Source organism: Zootoca vivipara, chromosome 7 (assembly GCF_965207765.1).
Source record: "Zootoca vivipara chromosome 7, rZooViv2.hap1.1, whole genome shotgun sequence".
Classification (NCBI taxonomy): domain Eukaryota; kingdom Metazoa; phylum Chordata; class Lepidosauria; order Squamata; family Lacertidae; genus Zootoca; species Zootoca vivipara.
The window spans coordinates 15,759,606-15,786,299 of NC_142590.1; the positions used below are offsets into that span (position 1 = coordinate 15,759,606).

Below are 26,694 nucleotides of genomic sequence, written 5' to 3' on the forward strand. Positions count from 1 at the left end.
TACAAAGAATTGATCAGGAAAATTAATAATCAGTACGAGCTTAAACCATACAATCAGATTAAGCAACATTGTCAAAGCTGGTTACATTACCTCCAATTACAATCCATATTTAAGAAGCACAAAGCGGTAGGATTTGAGGACAAGAAGTCAAAATTGCAAGAAATTCTATTAGAAAACCAGGGAAAACCATTGGCAGAAATGTATAAATTCTTACTTGAGTGGGAGATGAAAGATGAGTTAGTTAAACATACAATGACAAAATGGGCTCAAGATATTGGGAGGGTAATCTATGTAGATCAATGGGAAAAACTATGGAGGGACGATATAAATTTTTCAGCATGTATGGCAATTAGAGAAAATTTATGGAAGATGGTATACAGATGGCACCTGACACCAGCCAAGTTAGCTAAAATTTATAGAAATGACCAAAATAAATGTTGGAAATGTAAAGAGAAATTGGGAGATTTTTTTCATTGTTGGTGGGGGTGTAACAAGATTAGTAATTATTGGTCAGGTATATACGAAGAACTAAAAAAAATGCTCAAATACACATTCGAAAAAAAGCCAGAGATTCTGTTGTTGAGTATGATTCCGGAGGATATACCGAGGGATAGGAAGAATATACTCCTCTACGCGTGCACGGCAGCGAGAGCGCTGATTGCCCAAAATTGGAAAGGCGATAGGATTCCAACCATACAGGAGTGGTATATAAAATTAGCTGAATATATGACCCTAGCGAAATTAACTGCTTTGATTAGAAAGACACCTAAACAAAAAATAAAAGACGAGTGGAAATATGTGGAAGATTACTTCTATAAACAAAAGATAAGCACAAAGTTGGTGATATGTTTGGATTAGGAGGCACAAGTTGATAAGAAATAAGGAAATGGGAAGTTGAAAAATAGTTTAAAGTATAAAGAGAAGGAAAGCTTAGTTGAAATTAATTACGAAATGAAACCGGTTATAAGTGTTTGGAAGTCAAATTTTTATTCTATATTGTTTTTGCTAACTGTTCTTTTTAATTCCTTTCTGCCTATTTATCTCTCCCCCCTTCCCCCCCTATTCCACCCTATTCCCTCCCTTCCCCCCTATATAGACTTACCTCAGACTTTTTTTCCTTATCCGTTCTTCTTCTCCATTCGTTTTTCTTCTTTTTCTTTATCTTTGCTGGTTCCCTTTTATGTAAGTTTTGGTGCAGTTGGATTCCTAAGTTAGCTTGGGAATGTCAATTGTGATTTTAGAACCGTTGTATAGTATGTATTTGTTATATGTATTTGTTATATGTATCTTTCTTTTGTGTATGTTCTTTGAATTTTAATATGCAATAAAGGGTTTTTGAAAAAAAAAATAAAAAAAAAATAAATAAAAGATATAAGCCTTTCAGTTTTCCCTCACTCACCACATCTTGTGTGTGTGTGTGTGTGTGTGTGTGTGTGTGTGTGTGTGTGTGTTCTGATTATTTCTGACAGAGCTGTTAGTCGATTAAAATTATAGGATTATAATCTCTGTAGGATTGTAGCCCTGGTGCATTGTTCACCACAACAGATTTCATCACTGCCCCCATCCATTGTTTCCTTTGCCTAAGGACTGCTATGTAGTCGTAGCCACATCCTCATCCAAACTGCTCAAGTCACATATCAGATTGATTTGAAATTTGCAACATAGAAAAGACACACTGTAAACCAAGGGGTACATGTATTCTGTGCATAGTACAGAATCTTTCCCCAGGCATCAGCAATAACAACCTGGCTTTTTTAAAAAAACCCAAAAACTATTCCAAGCTTGTATTTTTACAATAGGGGACATATGGGGGGGGGGGGCGGAGCAGACCAAAACAAAACTTGCTGACTTCTTCTTAAGTAAACATATCCCGATGGAGACACAAGACAGTTGATAGGCTTCATAGTAAAAATCTCTGGTAATTTTTGACATATGTTTCTGTCTTTAATTGCATTCCTTATAAAAAAATATACGGTACTTTGTACAGTTATTACTAACAAGCAGGCAATTTCTGATTTATGGTCTGGAATCCATGCCTTTAATAGTATTTCATGCTGTGTTCAAGTAATTTATAAAGATACCCGGGTTGGTGTGTTAACTTAGATATTTAGAGATGAAAGTGTTGAAATAAAGCAAGCCCCCAGCCCCGCTTTGTTTTTTTTGCAGTCATACTGTCTACAAATGTGCAGTGTATAAGCAGCTTTTGAGACACCCAGGCACCATTCTTGGGAGCTTGACTGCTTGCTATTTTTTGGGATGGGCGGTGAGGGAGGGTAAGTCTAGTGGAAATGTGTGAAAGATTGCTTCAAGGGCTGAGGTCTCTGGTTTCGTGATTTGAAATGCAACAACAGCAGTGCCAGATTGAATTATCAGGAGAGCTGCAATCACTATGTGGGAGTTTTTGCCCATTTGGTGAAGCTGCAGAAGAAAGAGACCCAGGAACTTTAGTACCGGTACATCTTTTCAATATAACCAGGTTCCAATGCTGTTTAAACTCTGGGTGAGCGACTCAGGCCTTGTTGAATGGTTGGTCAACAAATGTTCAAAATGAATAAATAAATAAATATGTGAGTGGAGCCATCATATAAATGTGGAAAAAAATATCCTCATTAATTATACTTTTAGCTTTTCTCAAGTTCCTCAGGCGTTCTGCCTAAGCATGAGTAGGAGGAAAGTGAAATGAGAAGTCACTTGAGAATGTGCCACGAGTCGCCTTTCCTCTTTCTAGAAATTCAAGAAACTACTTCTTCTGTTTCTTATTCTTATCACCATTTCCCTCTCCCCTGCTCACCTCTCTATTGCTGCAATCCTCCTTGAATAATCATGGCTGGCCTTACGGTTTTAACTCTCTCATTGACAACAAATTCTGAAGAGGCAAAATGCTAGGAAATGTGGGTACTGCAACTCATTAAAAGCTGAGTAATAACAGCTTGGAGGTCCAAAGTATCTCAAGGAACAGTTTCCCCCTCTTTTATTTATTTACAATGTTCCATCTTTTGGGGGTAATCTGAGGTAAATAAATGGTTAAATCCCACCACCACCATTTTTTCACAGCATGGGATGTGCCCAGGTACACTGTTTATGTGTATGGTTTTAGAGTTAGTCCTAAGAATCCCCTTTCAAAGTACTTCAGGTAGCAAGACAGCTTCCTTCTGCCTGAAAACTTTTGTTTTGTGTTTTGTTGCATTATGAGGAAAACAGGTAAGGATATGCAAAAAAAAAAATCGAAGCAGAGGGGTCTGCTCAGATTCCAAAATGGAGGCCTTATTTGGACTAGAGTTGATGTCAATTTCAAGTCAGCAAGACTGCTTACCATAATACTTGAGAACAGATTCTTACTGCCTGTTGGTTACTCAGCTCTCAGCAGGATCCTCACTGCCAGAAAAGTATTTTGTAGCAATAACGTAACACCATACAAAGCTCCAAAAAGCACTAACATTGGATCACAGCACTCCCTGATATACATAGAAGTTTCCCTGCACAAACATTTGTGAAATGAATGGTTATTCTCTTGTGTAGTGTTCACTTCAAATGAGTTCCTACATGAGGAGTTCCCACTGAACTGCACTGCTTGTTATATTCGTACCCGTAGCACCCACCATAGTCTGAAGTGGTATATTCCACCTAGGGGATTTTATCATCTCATTCTAAGGTTTGCATAGAAAGCCAGGACTGGACCAAACTGGAAGGGAAATAGATCCTAATGTTGCAAACAGGTTAGCAATATGAAGCTCTGCAAAGCACAGTTGCCAAATGATTGCAGTAGCCTCTTCTTCACATATGTGAGCACATACTTAAGTACAACTGGAGAGTTGTTTTTTCCCCTTCCCCTTCCGTGTGCCCCAAATAAAAAAGCAATAAAAAACAAAACACAGCTGCTTTTGCTGATCTATGATTCGGAAAGGACTACAAAATTGATTTATTGTGTATCAGCGCTTGAAGTGCTAATGTATAGGTATCAGCACCAATATTTGTCCCAGTAGGGTTATACTTTGCTTCCCCTACTGATGCCAGTGGGGACCATTAATCACACATATGCAAAAATGGGATTAATTAGGCTAACAGAATAAACATTCTGCGTGAACATTTGGGATCTCAAAAAGCTTTTTCTTCTTCAGAAAAAGTAAACTAGTTCTCTATAGAGAGTGCTAACCACTTAAGGGAGCAGAGTTTTTTTTGTTTTTAAAAAAAATAATACTCTGATGTGCTGGACGTCTCATATTTATATATATATTTCTTTTTTTAAAAAAAAGCAATTCCCACCTTTTAGCCTGCAACCTCTTGACATAGATAAAAGCAGAATAAAGCATTTTACAATGTAGAAATAAAACACCCCAAGAGCGGAAAAAACCCACAGATCAGATAAAACAGGCATAGGAAAACTTGGCCCTCCAGATGTTTTGGGACTGCAATTCCCATCATCCCTGACCACTCATCCTGTTAGCTAGGGGTGATGGGAGTTGTAGTCCCAGAACATCTGGAGGGCCGAGTTTGCCTATGCCTGAGATAAAAACCAAACAAGCGGGGGTCGGGGGCAAGGGTCACGGGTCACATCTCAAAGGTCCATAATAATAAGATAATCTTTGCCTTCCTATGAATGGTTACTTTCATTTTTTCTTCATCTCTCTCTCTCAGTGATGGTGGGCAAGGTAACAACAACAACAATCTTTTTACTTTTAATTTTTTTGATAGCTGGGGGCTGCATCTGTGTGCTGCTTTTAAAAATGGCTTGACATTTCTCTCTCTCTCTCTCTCTCTCTCTCTCTCTCTCTCTCTCTCTCTCTCTCTCTCTCTCTCTCTCTCTCTCTCTCCAAGCAGTGTATTAACAAAGGCAAGGTTATTGGAGCAGAAAATATCCTTCTGTGGACAACTTTTTCCTCTTTTCTGTGATCTGCACAGCTTGAAACACATAGCTGAGGTCAGGGTGTGAGGGCTTTTAAGGTTAGTATAACGACCTCTCTGTTTTCTCCTGTTTTCCTTCTCATAAGGGTATGTAATGGGAGCGGGAAAGTGTTCTGAATGGGACCTTTACACTGATAGCCTCAACAGCACCTGTTGGAAGCTGGGAATGTCAGTGCAGAAAGCCTTCCCTTCCTGTGGTGCAGAAACAGGCACAATATATATCTTTGTTCTGGATAGCTTTTATCAGGGCAACAAATGGCCTTGTTATATATTACCCAATGATTTCTTCAGGGCATATTCTTCATTTTACAGAATACTTTCCGGCTATCCCACATTAGTGCTCTGCAAACTTTGCCCCTTTCCACACTGACTTCTCTGAGGAAGAGCTCCATGTGTTACCAGCATGGAACCCTGGGATGTTGCAGAGGATTCTGGGAAATATCCCAGGATGCCAAGTCAGTTCATTTGCAAAACGCTAATAGAATAGAATAGAATAGATCTTTATTGTCATTGTCCCCATGCGGGAACAACAAAATTAATATTGCCAGGACTCACATTTAACCCTAGCCCTCCAACATCAGACCCATATTTCTACTGTGTTTGTCTGTCCTTACCCTTGTTTTTAAGAATTGAGAGAGCAGGATCAGTTTCCCTTAATAGCAGTACATTTTTAAGAGGATTTTTGACAGGCACAGCTTGTCAGATAAGAATAATAAATGAGAATCTGCATCTGCCAAATTTCCCCCTTATTTGCAACTCTTCACTGTTCTGTCCCTGTGTTGTTTTCTCCCTTTGGCTCTCTTTTATAAAACTGTTTTAGAAAGTGATGTGGACATGCCACTAGTGCAGCAATTGAGAGCCCTCTGCCCAGTGGTGATCAGCTTTCATCCCCCTCCTTTTTTTTCACACTAGCGTGCCCAGACTTTTAAAGGCCCACAACAAAATAGCTTCCCTCTCGTATCTGAAATAGGTGTAGCTGCAGGGCCATATAATGCTGGAGCAGTGGAAGCAAGGAGAGCAATGCACTGCGCAAAAGTCAACAGACTAGCTTATATGACGCAGGACAGGCTGTGTGGAAGACACAGTGGTGCCCTCTAACACTTCCTTGCCACTCCCTGCCCTGCAAGATCCAGTTCATTGCCTGAAGTGACCACCCTGCTCTTCCTATTGGCAGGACCAGCTGTGGTACTTGCTAGAAATGTAAAATGTATGGTGCTCGATTTGCATAGTTAGTAAGCAAATTGCATACTGCATGAATCAGTCCGCCCAAAATTATGTAAATTGTGATATAGTGACCTTAAGTAGGAATGGACCTGAATTTGAGTCTTGGAACTGACCCCGGAAACACTGGTTCTGACAAGGCAGCTAATTCTCCTGCAGGAACAACTGTGATGGTTGGATAAAATATATTATGGCCGAAATCTTTCAGTGCACCACACATCTTTTGCTATTTTGCCTCTGCTTCAAAATGTTATTTAAATGCTTCTAGTTTAATTATCAAAATACACGAGAGGCAAAAGCTACTGACCTAGAATGTTGCCTTCCAGCTTCTGAGCCTGGCTGATCATGGAATGATGTAAAAATGACATGAAAGCCAAAGACATAATTGCTCATTGTGGATCTCTTGCTTTTCTCTCTCATGTTAACTCTAAAAGATGAAAAAGGCAGTTGTTTATTTTTGGCATCGTTTCCCTTTTGCCAAAGAAAGAAAGAAAGAAAAAGGGAAAATCTCTCACAGTCTACTCCCCTCCCCCGACCCTCCCCCCATTTGTGGAAGTAAATTTCAATTAAATTCCTAGGTTTTTTTAAAATGTCCTTGTAGAACAAAATATGAAAATGACTTCTTCCTGAGAGCTAATTCAGAGCTTTCAGAAAGTTAGCCCATTCTGTAAAATGAAATGTTCTGTAAGTGGGGAAGCCAATTAGCCAGACAGAAAGAGAGTTTATGTTAGCCCAGTTAGCCAGCTAAAGGCAAAAGCTGTAGGCGTACTACTAGGTCAAATAAATTTACCTACTGGTAGAGTTTTAATTGTTAATTTATATTTAAAACAACAGCAACAGCCAACCCCCAAAAGCCACCATATATTGTTTTTAGGAAGACAAAGATTTGGCTTCCAAACATTGGATGTTTTGAAGGCAATCTTCTTGTCTTCTTTCTTTTTAGCAAACGGTGGAGAGAAAAATCATTTTTTTTAGTTTGGAAACAGCTGGTTTGTAAAGATTTGTGTATAGGCTTCCACCAGTATGGGAGAAGAAGAAGGCCTTTGGGCAAGGCCAGGAGTGGTCTGACTACCACAGCTGACATTCTTGGCTGATCCAGCTCTTTAGGGGAGCAGCTGCTAATCTCAGCTGCAAGTGCCGCCAGTTGCAGTTTGACAGGATGCTGTCGCTGGCCTCATTTCATGTGGCCTTGCCTTTGGTGTTTCTGTTCCTCATTCACGCATCAGCATGGCTGTTATGAGGCACAGAGTTGAGTACGATTAAGCAACTGACCGTGCAAATATCTCTGATAAATCTATGGAGCAGGACCTCTTCTGCTGCAGGATTGTAGCCTACCATCTTTAGGGCAGATATACTAGAAAGAAGCAAAACATCCTGGTATGTTGTGCATTGTCCAGTGTTTACCTTGAGTACAACACTTTGCATGTAAATTTGTATCAAATACAACATGTGTGTGTTAAACCACCATGGTACCCTCCTGAATATTCCTCAACTTAGAATCAATATATGCTGTTGGAGTGCAGGACAAGTCCAATCCACAACTAGCTTGGCCAATGGTTGGGTATGATGGAAGTTGTAGTCTGTGGCCCAAGTTTGAAGAATACTGCCCTACTGGACAACTTCTGATAGACTGACAGGGACAAGGCAGAAGCAATCACACCAAGCATGTTGGAGTCAACTCTTCATTAGCAAAAACAAGATCTGCACAGGAGTGTAAGGCCTGATGACCACAGCAACTCATCTCCGGTAGGTCTTGCCCCCATGAAGCAGTTGCTGAGAATGAAGGTCCCCACCTCTCCACACCTATCTAAGTTCTCTTCCCTCCAGGGTTTTTTGTCCAAGCAATCTGAGACTGCAGCTCTGTGAAACTAACTTCTCCTCTGCCCTCTTCATGCCTCTCCTGGTTCTGGGAGACTGGGAGAAGGGGAGCTTGTTGCAGCAGGAGGGGGAGATACCCTGACTTCTTCACCAGCCTGACTCAACTCTGCCTCTTGGCCTTGCTCATCTCCTGCTTCCACTTCTTCTGGACTTCTGTCTGCCACAGACTCCTTCCGCTTGCTAAGCCCTGTTACCTCTGCATCTTCTGACACTTCCTCCTCCCAATCTTTCCTCTTCTTCCTCTGACCACACATTGTCATCTCATCACCAATCCTTTGACTCTGAGCCTTCTTCCCTTGGAGGTTCCCCAGCTGGTGCCTACTACCACCCCTCTGTGTTCAACCAGTCCATGACATAGGTAAAAAAAAGGGGGGGACAGACCATGACGTAGCCCACATTTGGCTTTCTAAGACTGCTGGAATTCTACAAAGATTAAGTGGATTTTTGTCTGATCCAGGAAGAGAAGCACGAATTCTCCATGGAAGAACTCAGTTGTTTAAAGCTGCCCAGGGGTGGAGGAAGGGAGGACAGTGAGGGCGGTACACCCCGTGTGTCATCACTGAGGGGGGTGTCATTCAGCATGCCACCCGCCCGTGACTCCCAAGCCTACCTCGAGTGCCGGCAGCCTTTCCATCTTCGTTTTGACAGCTCGGGGGAAGCTTGGGAGTCGCGGGCGGGCAGCACGCTGTTTCCCCCCACTCCTGGGCTGCTTCCGGGGGGGGGGGGTTCCTCCCAAGAGCTGTCAAAAGGAAGAGGGAAGGGAGGAAGGCTGCTGGCAAAGCGGCACAGCTCCCTCCCCCACTGCCCAGGAAGCAGCCCGCCATGGGCGGCTTGCTCCACCCCCCTGGGCATCTCGCCCCCTGGGACGCTCGCCGCACCCCCATGGCCACGCCCCCAGTTGCACGCCCCCTAGCTCTGCCTCTGAAGCTGCCCATCTTATCCTGTTTCAAGGGAAATAAGTAACATGTCTTACAAAGTCTGAATGGACAGTTGGATGTCTTGCTGTACATCCTTTGTAAAGAGTGTATTAAAAAGGCACTGCTCATCCGTCTACTTCTGGGATCAAGAGTTCACGTTGACGTAAAGGCATAAAGAAGCCATTTCAGAGCTTGCTACGTGAGACCTGCGATTGCATGGTAAAGAAGTTGCTAGTAGCTTCTGGCCTTGTGGGTGAGTCCATGTTATCAGCTCATTCCTTCACTAGATTTTTTTTTGAAATGGTGGGTTCAACTTTGTATTCAAAAGTAGCAGATAAATGCTTCCCCAGCAAAGTACCTTCAGGCAATCACAAACAGGTAAGAAAGGTGAAGTTATGTTTCTGTTGTCTACTCTCAGCATTCTAGTTTACTGCCTCTGTACATGGACACTCTGTTTTTCTTGTCTTAACAGCCATTGATAGAGCTTTCCTCCATGAATTTGACTGATCCTGTATAAGCTAGTGGCCATCATCACATCTTTTGGCACTGAAGCCCATTAATTGACATTTGCATTCATAGGAATAAGCTCTAAGCTGGTGAGATTCAGTGCTCAATATTCGTCCAAATGTGTTGCCTACCTATTACCATACCTGCCAAGTCTCCCGCTGAAAAATGCGGGATCAGCAGCAGTGCAGCACCAGAAGTTGCGTAGAAGCAACTTCCGGGGCCGCTCTTCCAATGTGTGGGCACCGGAAATTGGGCAGAGCGGCACCAGAAGTCACTTTTATGCATGCCCAGCAGCCATCTTGGTGGTGGCCATCTTGGTGACGGCCACCGCCATATGGCCACCACCAAGATGGCAGCCGGGCATGCGTAGAAGCAATTTCCAGTGCCCACACATGGGAAGAGCGGCACCCAAAATGGAGGCTCCCTGGCAGGTAGGAAATCCGGGGGATTTCCGGGATTTTTCTTCATTCGGGAGAACAGCGGGAAACGGATTAAAATCCGGGGGTTTCCTGTGAAAAACAGGATACTTGGCAGCTAAGCCTATTACTCAAGTGTGTGAGTGCATGAGCAAAGCCAAAATGTTCTGCCAGCTAGTTAAGAATCTGAGTTTGACTCGGCTCTGCATTCCCCTGATGCACACCTTTGCCTGCCAAACAGCTTCATCATGTTGGCAATCATTCTGTTGCAGCAGAAGGCAAGGCTCTGCTTTATGTTAAGATGGGAGGAAACATAATTTCTCACCCAGTAAAAGGACCACAAGTTAAGCCTTTGCTACTTTCTGGTTGATCATCAGTGATCCTGAAAACCACCTGTTTAAAAGTGTCACTTTCGACATTGCAAAACAGCAACTTTCCCAACAGAAGTGAAGATGTGGGCCTCAAAGAAGCCCTGTGAAACTAGATAGATGATAGACAGACAGACAGACAGGCCTAATATAGTTTGAGGATAGTTAGATTTCCTCAGGGGCAATTGCACACTGTGCCTTTGTGCACAAAGATTTATTGCTTGAGCGAGCTATCTTGACTTATCTCCCCTGACTGAGACCTATAGCACAATTATGGAAGCCAAAAGTGCTAGTTAGAAGTTACCTAGTGTCATGTTCCAAGTTTTTGTACACTCTTTGCTGATACGCCTGGAATCTTGAGGCTGCATGGTTGCATCCTATATCCCTGCCCAATTGTGTAAAGCAATGGAGGACATTAAGAATACGGTGGTGTAATTAATCTCATAATTTAAGCAGGATTCACGAATCATAGATCTGGTGTTTTGTTTTAATATTGCTTGTTCAAATCCAGAAAAACACTGACTTGCAAGAAGAGAAGAGAAAAAGAGTTGTGTACAGACCAGCCTTTTATCGCAACTAATTCTCAGGGCCAGACCACATCTAGAGAAAAGGCTGGGTTTTTTTTTTTAAGCTCAGTGTCCCTGAGCTAGAAAGTAGTCCTCTGTTGACCAGTCTGGCCGATCTGAGTCTTCATACACTCAGTCAGCTGGTCACAATAATCAACATTATACACTCCACTCAGTTCTCTCTCCCCTCCACTTTTTTGTGAATAATGAGGTGCCAGTACTTGATAAAAGTGTTGTGAGTGCCAGAGCAGAATGATTACCTTGGACAGGGAAAAAAAAGAGGTGACAGTATCTTGTACCATTGAAATAAATTAAAAATTGTCCAGTAGCACCTTCTTAGAGACCAACTAAGTTTGTTCTGGGTATAAGCTTTCGTGTGCATGCACACTTATTTCGACTGCATCAGACCAACACGGCTACCTACCTGAATCTTGTAACATTGAGTACCACCACACATAAAAAGTACTGATCCTATTATTATTTTTATGTCTGAAGGCAGCTCTGAGCACTGGGCCTGTACAGTTTACAACAGCTCCCTCTGCTAAGGGCTCATTTCAGGCTACCAAGTTTCTGATTCAAGCTGTAGAATCCCTAACTCAAATCCCCAGGGACATGCCAGTCCTTAAATCAGGTTAGGCTACTGTATAAGGCAATACTGCTGATCTTCAGAAGACACCAATAAATGCTTCCTTGTGTGGTGAAGGGTAACTACCGGTAGCTCTTATGACAATGTGAGAGCTGCCAGGAATCTAGCCTGGTGGGTATCCAATCCAGCTAGTTCTGACCAAAGCAGAAAATGCAAAGAAAGCAGTTCCATCAAACTAGGGGGACTCTTTGCACCAATGGGCCAAAGAGATAAGGTGGTGCTCCCTGACTTCTGTTAGGGCTTTCAGGTAAGGCTTGTTCGTCAGCCTGAGCAACAAAGGGATTTTGCTCTGGATGCTCTATGCTGGACTCACCTTCACCTCCACAGGAGCCACTGCCAAGTCCAGCATGTGTCATGTGATCCTGCTCACTGTGTAGTTTGAGGCACCTGAAATTATTTTTAAAAGCAAATTCCACAGGAGCAAGGATCTATCTTGCTATGGTTCCTTATTTCATCACAAACGCATCAATTAGCACTGATTGTACTTGATAATTAAAATGATTTACACATCAGATGGTGTTATTGACATTTGGGGCAACCACCTGTGCCATCTCCTCATAGTCAGAAATTAATACCAGTGGTGGCTTCTCCCCACCCCCATTTACTGTCACAAGATGGGGATTCACGATTCAAACACATTTTCTTAGATCCTGAGGTTTCAGACTTTTTCCTCTTTGGAGTGGCATATTACTTCAAGGTCATTTCCCCTCCCCTCATTGACAAAGCTCTCTGTCAGTTTAGGCATTTCGTTCCTGGAGTGTTTGCAGTTTGGAAGGAAAAAGGTAAAACTGTTACAAATATTTCTTTCTAGGCTTTATCAGCCTGGAAAACAACAACAACAACAATTCTGAATGCTGGCATCTGAGGAGAAGAAGACTAGCTCCATCTCAGTTTTCCCCTCCCTCAGCCATGGGACTCCTACAGAAAAATGCCCAAGCTTTATTATAAAAAAGAAATAGGGGGAAATGAATGGCTGCAGGCTTGTAATTTTGACAGGACTGTTATTGTCAGTGAAGGGTCTCTCTTTCTCTCTCTCTCTCTCTCTCTCTCTCTCTCTCGTTTCCTGCATTTAAACTCCAGGGTACATTTACTTGGGGGGGGGGTCAAAAATGTCCCACAAGCCCAGTAAATAGCACACTCCTAACCCTGTTTACTCAAATTAAGCCCCATTGAGTTCAAGGGGGTTTACTCCCAGGTTAAGTGGGCATAGGCTTTAAGACTTTCAGTGCAATCCAAATCCAAGATTTGCTTGGATGAATGGAGAATGGAATAAGCAGTTCTCTGGATGAGCCTGGACTGAGCTGGCTGAAGTCCTTTATCCAAGCTCAGCCAGAGATATGATGCTGTAACTCCTCCATCCTGGCCCAGCCAGGGCTCATCTCCACAAGCCCGAAAAAGCAGCATTCTGGGTGGGGTGGGGTGTATGTGACGAGGGTTTGGCAGGGGTGGGGCAGGATAAGGAGGGATAGACCCCTATTCCAAATCCCTTTCAGTCATATGAGCTAGCAGAACTTACATTGACCCAAATGATGATGTAAGTCAAACTCCAAGTTTTCCTTTTGCCAGGCTTGGGCCAGTTCAGGTACCAGTACCGACACTCCTGAATGAAGCTTATAAAGGGGGTAATTTACACAGTGCTACAGAGCCGGTTCTGCCATTAGGCAGGCTGAGGCAGCTGCCTCAGCAGGCAGAAGCCCTCAAGACGACAGCCCTGTGGGCATCTCACCTGCCCTGCCACTTCTGCTGCTGGCCCAAAGTGGCACTGCTATCGGTGCCAATTTTGGCCAGAATTGCATCCAAAATCATATGAGGTTTGATTTGGGCAAGATCTCACCTGAAATTGGCACTGATGCCAGTAGTGCTTCTCCACTAGCAGTGGAGGTGGCAGGGTGGGCAAAGAAATGACAATGGCAGTAGCAGGTATGGTTGCAGTGGCAGGGGTAGGCTAACTATGGTATTTTATTTTGCTCCAGTTGTAAGTGACCTTGGCTTCCAATCCAAATTCTGGTTGCGGACAGATTCATCTACACCCTGATCTTATTCTAATTTGCTTTGTGACAAGAAGATGTATAGAAGCGACTGCCGATGAGCTCGGTCTGGTAAGTAGAATATTATCATTGTGGATTCACTTCTAGATAACAAGAAGAATCTTTGTTCAAAGCTACTGAAGCCAGTTCTGACATAAACCTTACCTGTAATAGAACTTCAACCATTTGTGGATTCCTCACTCCACAATCCGCCACAACTTCCAGAGTGTATTGCTACCCTTAAACCTTTTTGAGCCCTCATCCATCTGGGAATGTGCATATGTGTTGTTGTTTCCAGTCCATCCCCAGTAGGAAAATGTGACCACCAGCTGTTACTAACTTCAATGCAGGAATGATTTCAGTATAATTTATCAGATGTAAATATTTAAGAATGGTTTGGACTTGCTGGAATACAGTAAAGGGGAATATGTAGAAAGCTACCTATTTTTACTTACTTTTTGCCAGTTCTGTGGGAACACTCCTGCACCTGGCTGAAGAATACCAGAGGCTATTTACCTTAGTGGGGGTGTTAAATATGACAATTTTTTATTTTGAGAAATCTTTTACACACCATGCTGACCAAAATTTCAGAGTAGAGGGAAATGAGTGATTTGTGTGTCAAGGCCCCCAAGCCACCCCTGGGAGAATAAAGACACAAAGACACAGAATTTCACCTGGGGACCTGACGTGGCTCCCGCTGTGGGATGCCGTCCTGCCCAGATGCTGAGGGGAGTGGCTAGGCAGCTGGACCACAACCCGGTCCCACCAGGAAGTGGACCCGATTTTTTTGTAGGCCGTTTCCGGACTGTTGTCATTTTGAAAGTGGGATTCAACTGCCTCCTGGAAAATTCAGGTGGTGCATTAAAGTGGGTTTGGTTCTCTTGTACAACAAAGTTGCTCTCCACAAGCCCCAACTGGATTTTTGTGGTAAGGAAAATTATGGAACGTGTGGCATAAGAATTGGTGGATGTGACTTTATATAACCTCTGCACAAATTGAAATGAACGCTCAGCAAGCAGTAGTTGTTGTACAACCTCCTCACAAACCTTGCAGATTGAGGTTGATTCTGAAACACCCCCACTGTATTTCAAGTATATTGGACTCCACAATATGTCTCTAGGAACACACTTTCTAATACAGACAGATGCCGGATGAATGCTCAGTAAACAGATCATCTGGAAGTGACCTAATTTCTTGAATTTTTCGCTCCATTATGCCACTAGTAAAAGGAGGTGTCCAGAAATACTTGTACAATGTGTAACAATTGTAAACTGAACCATAGTAAGTGTGCAATTAAAGACTTTGGTTCTGTATTGACTAATACTGCAAGAAGTGCTATCTTGTTTCTGTGTCTTGAGTCATACTCTGTTTCTACATTTTCCCAAATCCTATAACAATAGTTGTGGTTTTGGGTTTCTCTCTCTCTCTCTCTCTCTCTCTCTCTCTCTCTCTCTCTCTCTCTCTCTCTCTCTCCTCTTTCTTTGAACATGCTACTTTGAAAAGAGATAAGAGAAAATACCAGTGCAAATTCATTTACCATATTGCACCAAAATCTGGTATGAATTATTTTTGAAATAGCCTCATGATTGAAAAATGTTTATCATCAATTATCCTTATTTATTTAAACACACACACACACACTCCCAAACCATTAATCCTGTATACAGAATTATGTGCACAAAGTGTATAGTTAATGAGTTCAATTAAAACAAAATACATCAAGAATTCTTTGCAGTACTCTGTCTAGAAAGTGTGACCTCAATGTTGAAATATCTGTGATGTATCTATGTGGCATGATATTTCTCATGATAAATTCCTGTACCTCACTAAAAATGGTCTATAAAATAAAAGCAGGGTGGAATCCTGAGGCAAGGAGAAGGTAACATATGATGCACTAAGGATGGGTGAATTTGTCAATTCCCACTTTTACCAGTTTTCTATATTTCCATCATATACATTTTTGCAAAGCAAATTCCCCTAATTAAAAACACTCTTGTATATAATTTTCACTGATACATGCATTTTGGTTTCTTCAGATTCAGTGTGATTTATTAACAGTGGCTGTAAGTGGCAAATAACAAGGAAGAAACAGTGATACAAGCTGGAGATTTGATGCTGGATTGGTTGCAATTTATATATGAAAACACACACACACCACTCTCCATCCCCAAATACAACTAGAATATGGGAGCAGCCAATGAAATTGATTGGCAACAGGTTCTGGACTGAGTGTGAACTAAATGCTTCTTCACATAGTGAACTTAGTAACTTATGGAATCCAAAGTTGTGGTGATATCTGAGCTGACTTTAAAAAAGGATTGTGCAAATCCACAGTGGAAGATATGTTTATCAATGGTTAACTCGTTATAGCTAAATGCCACCTGCATATTCAGAAGCATTGTCTTATGGAAGTGATTCTGAGAATTGTTTTCATATATGATGATACTGATTGAAGGAGGAGGTATAACCCCCAGAAGTTCTGGGATTTGTAGTTATTGTGGATGACAGCAGATTGTTCCTTTCTTGTTTACGTAGCACAGGGCAACTGGTAGTTGCGGCAGACTTCTCTTTGGGGGGGGGGGAGGGAGGCAAGCTGCCAGCAACCAGAATTTCCTTTCGTTGGGAAGAGTTTGCATGTACGCATGTACAACTTCTCAACAGACATTGGTCTTCTAGCCAGTGTGCCTGTGGCCAGCTTGCCTTTTCTCTTGCTTCTTTAATAATGCATATTTATTAAAAACTTTTCAAACACTGTGAGAAATGCAGCACAACTCCGAAATGAATTACTTAAAATAGCAATAATTTTAAATACTTAGACAACCAAATATTATAAAAGAACAGGCAACTAATATACCACTTTTCATCCTAAAAGAAATTCTTTTTCATCTGGAGCTGTCGTTCTGATGCATTAACCAATTACTGCTAAATATCAATGATGCATTCATTAAAAATTCCAGTTAAACAGCAGAATATTTGTCTTCTTAATACCTGACATTCTTCATTCTGATAAGTATCAAAATTATTTGAAAAGAATGTAATATATAATGAAAATAATTCACAACGCTTGCAAATGCAACAGAGTTAAGCAATTTATAATAAGAGGCTCCAAAATCAAGTTGTTACAATTATTTGAACAGTACCTTCTGCAATAGATTGTTCTTTCCATCTGGAAAATATTACCTGAATTCTTTTTAAATAAAAATACCTAGTGATGCTTTTTTTTTATGAGGAGGGAGTGGCTTACAATACTTTTGACAAGGGAGTGTTGGTGTCAATTGTATAGAAACCTTACTGTCAGGAAACTGTACCCTTAAAACAAATTATGTACAAAGAAAAATATTCATCTGATGTAAAAATAAAACACCCAGACACAAGCTTCTGAAGCATAACATATGCAAATTTAAACACAAAATCACAGTAGCACACGTGGATTGCGTTAGGGATATGAGACAACATCCTGGAAGAAAACAAAGACTCCTTCCTTCCTTCTGTTTTGATGTAACCTGTACATGAATGTGTATCTAGGCGAGGACCAAAGCTTCATGGTAAACCACAGATTTGAATGTAAAAGGGTTGAGGTTGAATCCCTGGCATTTTCAGGTAGGACCAGGAAACAAACTATACTGAGCTACACATAGATGTACTAGTGTCTGTTTTGTTATAAAGCAGCTTCCTATGTTTCTGCTTTTTCTCAGGGGCTTAGGCAAGACTTCCATAGGAGGGCTAAGCTCCTCCCTAATCCCCCCATCATGTGTCCTGATTGGTCATTGTGGTCCTACGTTAGGTCCAATCAGCACAATAAAGAAAGTTGTGTTCATTCCATACCTGCCAAGTTCCTGCCGGAAAAATAAGGGATCAGCAGACCGGAAGTAGCGCTGCTGCCATTTTGGAACTGGGCGGAGCATGCTCAGATTTCGATGCTGCTCTCCCCAGTTCCAAAATGGCTGCCGCGCCAGAAATCGCTTCTGCGCATGTCCAGAGACTCCAGATATGCGCAGAAGGAGCCTCCCCCGGCTGGTAAGTAAACCGGGGTAAAAAAAATAATCCGTTTTTCCAGCTGGGAATGGCTGGAAAAATGGGGGTTTCCCGGGGAATATGGGAGACTTGGCAGCTATGGCTCATTCGTTCACTGAATTTTCGTTTGCTCCCCCCCCCTCTTCCACCACAGATCTTAAAACATGGTATGTTCCCATAGGGTTCTGGTTCATCCTTCTTTTGCTTGACCTTCTTTTTCCTAGGTAAAGGCAGCAATGAGTTTTGCTGTGAGTGTTACTAGCCTTAATTACATTGAAGGTCCTGAGGACAGCAAATCAGTGTTGTTGTTGTTTTAAAAAATATTAATGGTAAAACAAGGTCAAGAAGCTCCAATCTAGGTAATAAATGGCAGATAAAAAGCAAACACTTTTATTTGACATAATCATGAAATTCAATGAAATGAGATCCTTGGAGGTCTTCCTGGCCCCACACGACACAGACAAGGAAGCAATTTGAAATTATTTGGGCCTCTTGATCTAAGAAGTGTAGGTTTTCGGTCAAAGAGATCCACCTTGGGTGCTGCTTTCAAAGCCAGTCTTCCTCTTGACTACGATTGTAAAAAGTGGGGCCACAGTTGCATTCATTGTTCAGTGAGCTTGTCCACATAGTTAAACCCACCGACAGCAATGAATGTTAATTGTGACCTTTTGTGTTTGTGAAACCCTGCAAGGGAAGATAGGCTCCCTCATCTCTTCCCCTCCCCCACCGAGAAACCCAAATCTTGTGCACTGGTTTTGTGGATGTCTTCAGCCTTCATGCAAAGAGGAGGATGGTTAGCTGGAGGGTACAATCAACGGTCGATGGTTTTCACTTTAATCCCAAACTCACCGACAGCGTTGAATGTTCACTGAAGCAACCACAAGAAACAGAGCTCCACAGACTTCACAGTATCCACCTGCAAATGTCTGAAAGTAGGGAAGGGGGGAGGAAGAGAAATTTTAAGAAAAGACAATGATTCCGGTTCCATAGAAAACTCAGTTTTAAGTTGGTGGTCCCACAACACTTGACCATTGGCCCATCCCATTAAACTGTTCCGTCAAATAATTCTCAGCAAATAATTGCCGTGAGCCATTTAATGTGTATATAAAAAAACCTAACTCCAGGGACTGTGGGTACAGGAATAGTGGGCGATACTGCCCTCAAATCCTGGGAGGAAAGTCTAACATCAGATCAAAACGTCTCCCATGATTTATCTTTTCTTAAAAACAAAACAAAACTGGGAAGGAAATTGTGCAGAATAGTAATAGCTTTTAGTCCATTGTTCAGATCCAAAAATGCCTAGCATTTACATAGCACTTTGCTGTTCTAAGAGCATAACATACATGATCTAATATAACCTTACAACAACTATATAAGGCAGGTTATTATTATTTTTCCCAAGTTAGAGAACTGAGCTTGCCTCAGGCTACTGAATGAGGTCAGGACAGAGACAGAGATTTGTAGTGCGGGCATCCCTGTGCACGGCTCAGTCTCTCAGCTTCCAAGTTTCCAGCTGTGTTATCTCCCCCCCCCCAAAATACTAATATCCTAGTGTTTCAGGCAATTTATTGCATCGTTTGCGCTCTCAAACTTAAACACAAATCTTTAAATATCCCATATAAACTAGACAGCACAATTTCAATGTTAAACATTAAATATTGAATATCAATATTAATTTGAGGTTCACGTGGCCCCAACTGCCTCAGTACAGACTTGTCCCTGATCACAAAAAAATAACAAAAAGCATCTTATAACATCTTCCAGCAAATCCCCAGGCTTGGTCTGAGGTGAGTTTCTAAGTGAAGGAATTCCACAACTGTGGGAACTCCTTGAAACATGACTGAATACTTTCGACCTTCTGGTCCCTGCCTTCATAGGTCCCCGTTTCCTCCATTGTGTTGATATTTGGATTGTAAGCACATTAAGGGTGTAAATATGTCCTCTCATCATCATCATCATCATGTTGTTGTTGTTGTTGTTGTTGTTGTTGTTGTTGTTGTTGTTGTTGTTGTTGAGAGCTATTGATATGGAGGGGACTGTCCTACTAATCATACTCGGTTGTTGTATGCAAGGATAGGGTGATGAAGATGAGCTTGTCAAGTAGTTTTCAATCACAATGGGCCAAGGGAGGAGAGGAGCAGCCCAATCCCACACCTGGAGTAAGTCCTGTTGAGTTTATTGGGACTTACTCCCAAGTAAGCCTGCCTAGGTTTTGACCAAAGTTTCCTACAAATGTTGGGAAGTTTAAGCAAGAGCTTTTTTTTAATGTACCAGGGCATTATTTCAATTTTGGACTTTCTGACTTAGTTCACATTTATTTTTAATTTATAAAATGATTTATGTGCTGTCCTTTGGGGCGTAGCCCGCCCAAGGCGGCCTACAACTTTATAAAAATAATGCAGTATGAAAACTAACAATGGCAGTGGTATTAACAGTTTTATGAAAAACAAAGGCCAGTTAAAACAAATAACCATCACCAATATAAGCTGAAGTCCAAATACCTTCAACAATAACATTCTTAATAAAATAATGCATGCTACTACACACACAAAAGTGATTCGAGCAGCAAAGGAACTGCTCCTAGTATGTCCTTCCCATACTGCTACAATGGATTATTGCTTTTAATTCTATTTCTAAGGCAAAACTTTAGTAGACATCTTGGCCTAACTAGAAGAATAAAACAACTGTAGACTGCTCGGCATAGACCAGGTTCAAATACTCAGCCATTAAGTCACTGGTGCCAGTGTTTCTCACCCTAACCTACATCACACGATTGTTATGAGAATCAAATGGGTTAGGGGCTATTGTAAGTTAACCACAAGTGCCATGTGAACAGTTCAGTCATCTGACTCCACTCATTGAGCTGGGGTGGTATGGTTGGCATGGGAAATGCTGCTGAAAATTGCCTTCTTGTTGAAGCCATCTCCAGCCCTGCTGCAATGTGTTACCAGAGATTGTTACCAGAGATAATTCTTTGCAGTTCTGAGTAGATTAAGACATACCTTTCCTAGTCAAAATAAAATAAAATAAAACCGTGCTGGTAGCTTTTCCTCTTTCTGGTTGCTTGAGACTTCTGAGTAGTTTCAGCTCAGCCAGACTTATTCAGTATTCACATCACTGCAAGTCTTTTGTGCCTTATAGCCTTTTGAATGCATCTGCATGTGTTCACCATTGTCCCAATAAAGAGAGCAGACTTCATAGTTTGGGACCAGTCATGTTTAACGTCTTCCAATTATTCCCTTCCTTTCTGTATTTATTTTTCAGTTGCTGTCTTCTTCCTGTGACTCTATTCCCCACCACCACCTAATTCTGTATCTTACTTCCTTGCTATCAAACAGGCAAATGTGTCCCTTAGTTATGTCGGTTCCATTTCATTCAGTCTTCAAACAATAGAGCTGGCTGCTTCACATTTCCATTTTGCCTCCCCAATAAAGTACTGGAAAGCTCAGTACTACTATTCATTCTCCTGTTATTTCTCACCTGGAGTGCAATTCGAAAATCCCTTTTCTCTCCTAAACTTTCAGTTCTGTGGTCTGCCTTTCACATTACACACTGGGTAACAATGACTTCTCCCCCTGCCTCTTCCATCATCTGGTTTCCATCTTCTTTTTAAAGAAACCCTGTGGATTGGCCATGTGTGCCTTTGCTGGCCTGCACTACAAATGTCAGATTTATTTTATGTTCATTTCATATCTCCGGGCTTCTGAGAACATTCAGATTGGCTGAAACTTTTTTTTTTGGTTCTTTATTTAAGGTTAGTAGGTCATAAATAAACCAAAACACTTTTCCTTGCTCTGAGCAATATGGCCATACGCATACATGAAATATCACTTCTAAAAAAGAAGGAACCTAACATGACTTGACAGGAGTACACGAGGAAGTAGTTCATTGTGTTGCTTTAAAGGCCATGGGGATTTCAGCTGTGGAAGTTGTCTGTCTTAGGAATAGATTAAATATCTTGTCTGATGACCTGTACTTAATTTAAGTGGCTGCTTTTGCCAGCTCTTCCAGAGGGCGAATATGTGAAATAGAGCATCTCATCTTCCGTCTTCAGTCCTTTGCATCGTCTTTGATGGCTTGACCTAAATTGAAAATATGGGTGCTGTGTTGCAGAGAACATTTGCTTTACTGCTAGGCCAAGCGACATCTTTTAAATGGTTAATTAAAATGAAACAATGTTGTTCATTCATTCATTCATCTATCTATCTGAAGGCCAAGAAGAACTAAAGGCCATTAATTTACTCAAACATATGTTTTGTGTTTACTTTAATAAGCAGATCCTATGCATATTATACATACAGTGGTACCTCTACTTACGAATTTAATGCGTTCCGAACGCACATTCGTAAGTCGAAAAAAATTGTAAATCGAATCCCATAGGAATGCATTGGGAGAAAAAATTCGTAAGTCGAAGCAACCCTATTTAAAAATTCGTAAGTAGAAAAAATCCTATCTAAACCGCATCCAAGATGACGGACGAAGCTCCGTTTGTAAGTAGAAACATTCGTAAGTAATGTTATTCGTAAGTAGAAGTACCACTGTAATGAAAACCTTTCTCCAAAGAATTGGGGTGTTGTCAGCCTTGAGTGTACTTTTCACTGTAGAACTGACACAAAAGTAGAGCTATAACATAATCCTTTATATGATACTCGCACTCTCACAGTAGTAAACATTACGTTTCCCGATTTCAGTCATTTTCCCCCTCCCCAAGTACATAAAAAGCACCTGAGATAATCAACCAAATCCTGGGTTTGGGGTCTTTCTTTTGTTCCAAGTGGTATGATATGTTGGGGTAAAAGAAATCCATTTGGCATAAAATATATCCAGAAAATCCCAATTGATTATTGTGTTTGGGGTTCTTTTTTGCCCCAGTTGGTGAAATGTGTTAGGCAAAAGAATGTTCCACATGGCTTTTTAAACAAAACTAATCTAGAGAAGTAAAGTTAAGTGTCCTTCTTCTGACACAACACACATCGCTTTTTTTTGGGGGGGGGCATTTTTGCCACCTCAATAGGTCTGTGAAATTGCCTTGGGAGAGTAAAAATTGTCTGCCAAACCATCTAGGTAGGTTTATTTGTTCCTGTAAAAAGGCCCCTGACCATCAGGTCCAGTCGTGTCCAACTCTGGGGTTGCGGCGCTCATCTCGCTCTATAGGCCGAGGGAGCCAGTGTTTGTCCGCAGACAGCTTCCGGGCCATGTGGCCAGCATGACAAAGCTGCTTCTGGCGAACCAGAGCAGTGCACGGAAACGCCGTTTACCTTCCCGCTGGAGCGGTCCCTATTTATCTACTTGCACTTTGATGTGCTTTCGAACTGCTAGGTGGGCAGGAGCTGGGACCGAGCAACGGGAGCTCACCCCATTGCAGGGATTCAAACCGCCGACCTTCTGATCAGCAAGCCCTAGACTCTGTGGTTTAACCCACAGCGCCACCTGGGTCCCTATTTGTTCCTGTAGAAGAATTCAAATAAAACAGGACACTGATGGCACCATAATTTCCAGAAATCAGGAGAGATTTTTCTGGCTCCTTTGCTTATCATGAAAAGTACTAGGTACATTAATGCATAGCACTGTATACATAAAATAATTGGCACAACTCAGGCAACGTTAAGCACTATCAAGTCTTGCTGATTTCAAGGGCAATGACATGCATGTAATTGAATCACTCAAGTTGAAATAAATTAGACAGAAAGGTGGTTAGCAATGGCTGCACTGGGCCTACCGTTTTGGAGAGATCTAATAGTTTCTCTGGCTATAAAGAAATAATCATGAAGGATTTGCTCTATCAAGAGTTAATTGTGGTGACTGTTGACATTAATGACTTTCACAGTGAAACTCATTCCCAGAGGACACTACCAATTAGCACTGTTATCTCTGACACTATTGGGTTTCCACATGCAGACTTTGCTTCGTAACTGAACATGATAGCTTCTGCAGAGAAGGAAACTATTTCATTATTACTTCTGTAAGTTCGGGACGTGAAACATCACCCCCTCCTCTCTCTCTCTCTCTCTTGCTTTCTCACCTCTATGTATTCACTTGTAGAAAGATTAATAAGTTATGTTAACAGAGCGCTGGACCACACATTGTTCTTGCCATGGGAATGCTACCCAAAATAGGATTGCTGTGACAAGTTCTCCACTTCCCCGCTCTGCTGCCTGTTTATACGCAATTACTCACTTATGATGGTTACACCCCATGTGAAATCTCAGCACCACATTCCTGTTGGCTGCTAGAAGGATGGAGAAATATACTAGGTGATAGCTGTTCTCCACACAGTAAAAACTTGCAAATGTAACTGTGAAAGGTTTAGACGGCATCCCTGAGGCAAGAGTAATTTAAGCTTAGCTCTTAAGTTACAATTCCACAAAACCCAAACTTGGCTCAAGTGGCAAATTCAAAGCACATTATAGTTGCCTACGAGGTAATGTGAGTGTCGAGCTTCCTTTGTTGCATGGCTAGATGAATAGTTTTTGATCGACCAGCTGATTGCATTTGCATTCCACCTTTCTTCCAAGATGCTCAAGGTGGCAAACATGGTTCTCCCTCTCCATCTAATTCTCATAGGAACCCACTGAGGTAGTGTAGGCTGAGAGACTATGTTTGGGCCAAGGTCACCCAGTGACCAGCCTGGAACTTTGCTGCTAATGGTGACTAGACTAAAGCAGACCATCAAAGGTGATGATGTTCACTTGCTCAGCATTAAGTATTCAACACTAGTATACAATTTAGTAGTTCCATTTCACTAAATGCCCATCCTTCATGAATTTGTCTACTCCTTCATAAAAGGCATCTCAGCTAGTGGCCATAATAACTTGTGGTAATGAATTCTGTATGTTAATTCAATGTTGTTTGAATAACTGCTTCATTTTGTCTGGGCTGAACTTTGTGCCAATCCATTTCATTTGGTGACACTAACTACTAGTATTAGAAAAGCAGGACATTTTTCCTCTGTCCAAAATTCTGTCGTACTCTAGTATGACCATGAAATAAATCTCAGACCAGAACTGTGCTGGTGAAGAGGCTGGGTATTTAAAACAGGAGAAATTATTTTTCAAAGCTGGGATCATCAGGCACAGTAAGTAGGATTATCTTCATCCCAATTGTTTCCCATGCAAGTGAATGGCTGCCACATGGCTGCAATATGTTTTACAACAGTTTGGGTGGGAGCGAAAAATAAAATCAGCAGAAATTTTCTAAGAACTATCACATCAAAAACTTATCTGTACCAACACCAGTCACCAACATGGTTAACAAGCAGTGTCAATGAAGCTTATTATAGGAAATGGGGAGGAGGCTTTCTTTAAAAATGCAAGTCTTGCCTGAGATTAAGGGTCTCATGCTCTACCGACTGAACTAAAGAACTGGGCCAAAGCATACCTCAGAGGGGAGGATGCAGGGACACCCGACACCCGGCAAAGGAAATAATCAGATAATCAAATAATCAGATAATCAGATAATTTATCAGAATGTTATTTTCCAAGAAATTTCAGCTCAACCCTAAAATTAATTTCCATCCGTATGTTTGTGGCAGTTATTAACAGTACTTAAACTGACTATTGGAAATGCAGTGCTTTCAGGTTTTAGAGTCAGTGGTTTGGTGGTTTCTTCCTACACTTTAATATAAATATGCTATTAATACTTTTGTGGCTTAGGGAAAGCAATAACAAAGTATAACTTCATAAATGCAACTGCCCATGCTGTGCTTCAAACAGCCGATATGCACAAGAAACAGCACCCAAAGCAAGTGTCTCCTGCACATCAAAGATGGAAGTTAATTTGCAACCAGTAGAAGTATTGGGATTTGGCTCAAATGTAGCATATTCTGCTGCTGATGACAAATTGGCATAGAATCAGTTCTAATTTATAACAGCTTTGCTAATATTTATTGCATTGGTTTTATATTATTCATTTCAAAGTGCTTGGTTTCTTAATTATTATTAACTTACTTACAATTTCAGTTTGTGATTAAATTAGTGTTTTTAATTAGTAGGCAATATTATTCGATCTTCAAGGTTCCATTTTTTCTGACGTAAGGGGACAGAGTTAAACTGACAAGAGCACTGAGGTTCAATCTTAACTATCCCCAGTCCGAAAGGTTATGACAGAGTTGAGGTTACGGATGGACAAATATGCCATTTTCAATATCTCTCGTTTTCTCATTTTGCCAACCTTAAGTACAGTTCACTACATTAGCTTGATATTTTCTTTAAAACCCTCATGAAAATCACCAGTATTTTAGTACACTTTTCTCATATGTACACTTTTGCATGTTGTTTTGCCTGATATGCACATTTTGGAAAACAATTTCCCCCTGATATAATGAACTTTATACAGCTACCAGATTTTTAGAAGACATCTGAAGGCAGCCCTGTTTAGGGAGGCTTTTACTGTTTAAGAAATTAGTGTATTTTAATGTTTCTGTTGGAAGCAGAATAATTATTATTATTATGTTATCTTCACTAACACATGTATTTTATGTATCACTTTCTCCTCTAATATAACATCCCCCCCAGCATTTTGTTGTTCAAGAACTGCACCACAAAATTCAGAAAGCGTAAATTTCAAACAAGTAGCTGCTCTTTGGTCGGCATATTGTTTTGGGAAATGAAAACTGAACCAAATTTACTCCCCACCTAGCTGAGGGACATCAAAGTTCCCATCAGGTTGCAATTAGTGGCAAATCATGCCATTTACCATCTTGACTATATTCCAAAATTCTATAGAGATGCCATACGTCTCAAACAACGGACACAGAAATGGCACTTTATGTGGATGGTCTTGGGGGGGGGGAGTCCAATTCAAAGAACAAGGTGTGGACAGGATAAGCAAATACAATGCTATGTATTACAAGAATAAACTAATTTCAATTATTCCTGGTTTGCTGCACAGTCTCAAAGATGGTATGTGCTCTTGGTATCTGTGATATTGGGGGAGCAATCTCAAATGTGTGTGTGAACAGGAAGCACAGCCTCTAGCAGAAACTGATAAAATAGTGTGTTGTGATGCTTGTCCAAAACTCCTTTAGTGATGCGTTTATACTAGCCTCCTCTAAGCAGGTGCCTTCCAAATATAATTGGAAGTCAACTTCCATCATTCCTGACCTTTGGCAATGGTGGTTGGGGCTGATGGGAGTTTCAGATGTAGCAGAAAAACATCACCAAGTTGGGGAAAGCTGATTTATACCAAACTGTGGAAATACACTGTATTCACAGCCCACATAGAGATGGCTTTG

At 41.3% G+C, this 26,694-nt stretch overlaps 1 long non-coding RNA gene across 1 annotated transcript in view; it reads right to left on the reverse strand.

Moving 5' to 3' along the window:
• Window positions 1–17,838: 17,838 nt before the first annotated feature.
• Window positions 17,839–26,694, reverse strand: part of LOC118088729 (uncharacterized) — an 89,904-nt gene continuing 81,048 nt past the window's right edge. Inside the window, exon 4 of the long non-coding RNA XR_004693045.3 lies at window positions 17,839–18,388. This is a non-coding gene — a long non-coding RNA (uncharacterized LOC118088729). The remainder of the gene's footprint in view (window positions 18,389–26,694) is intronic.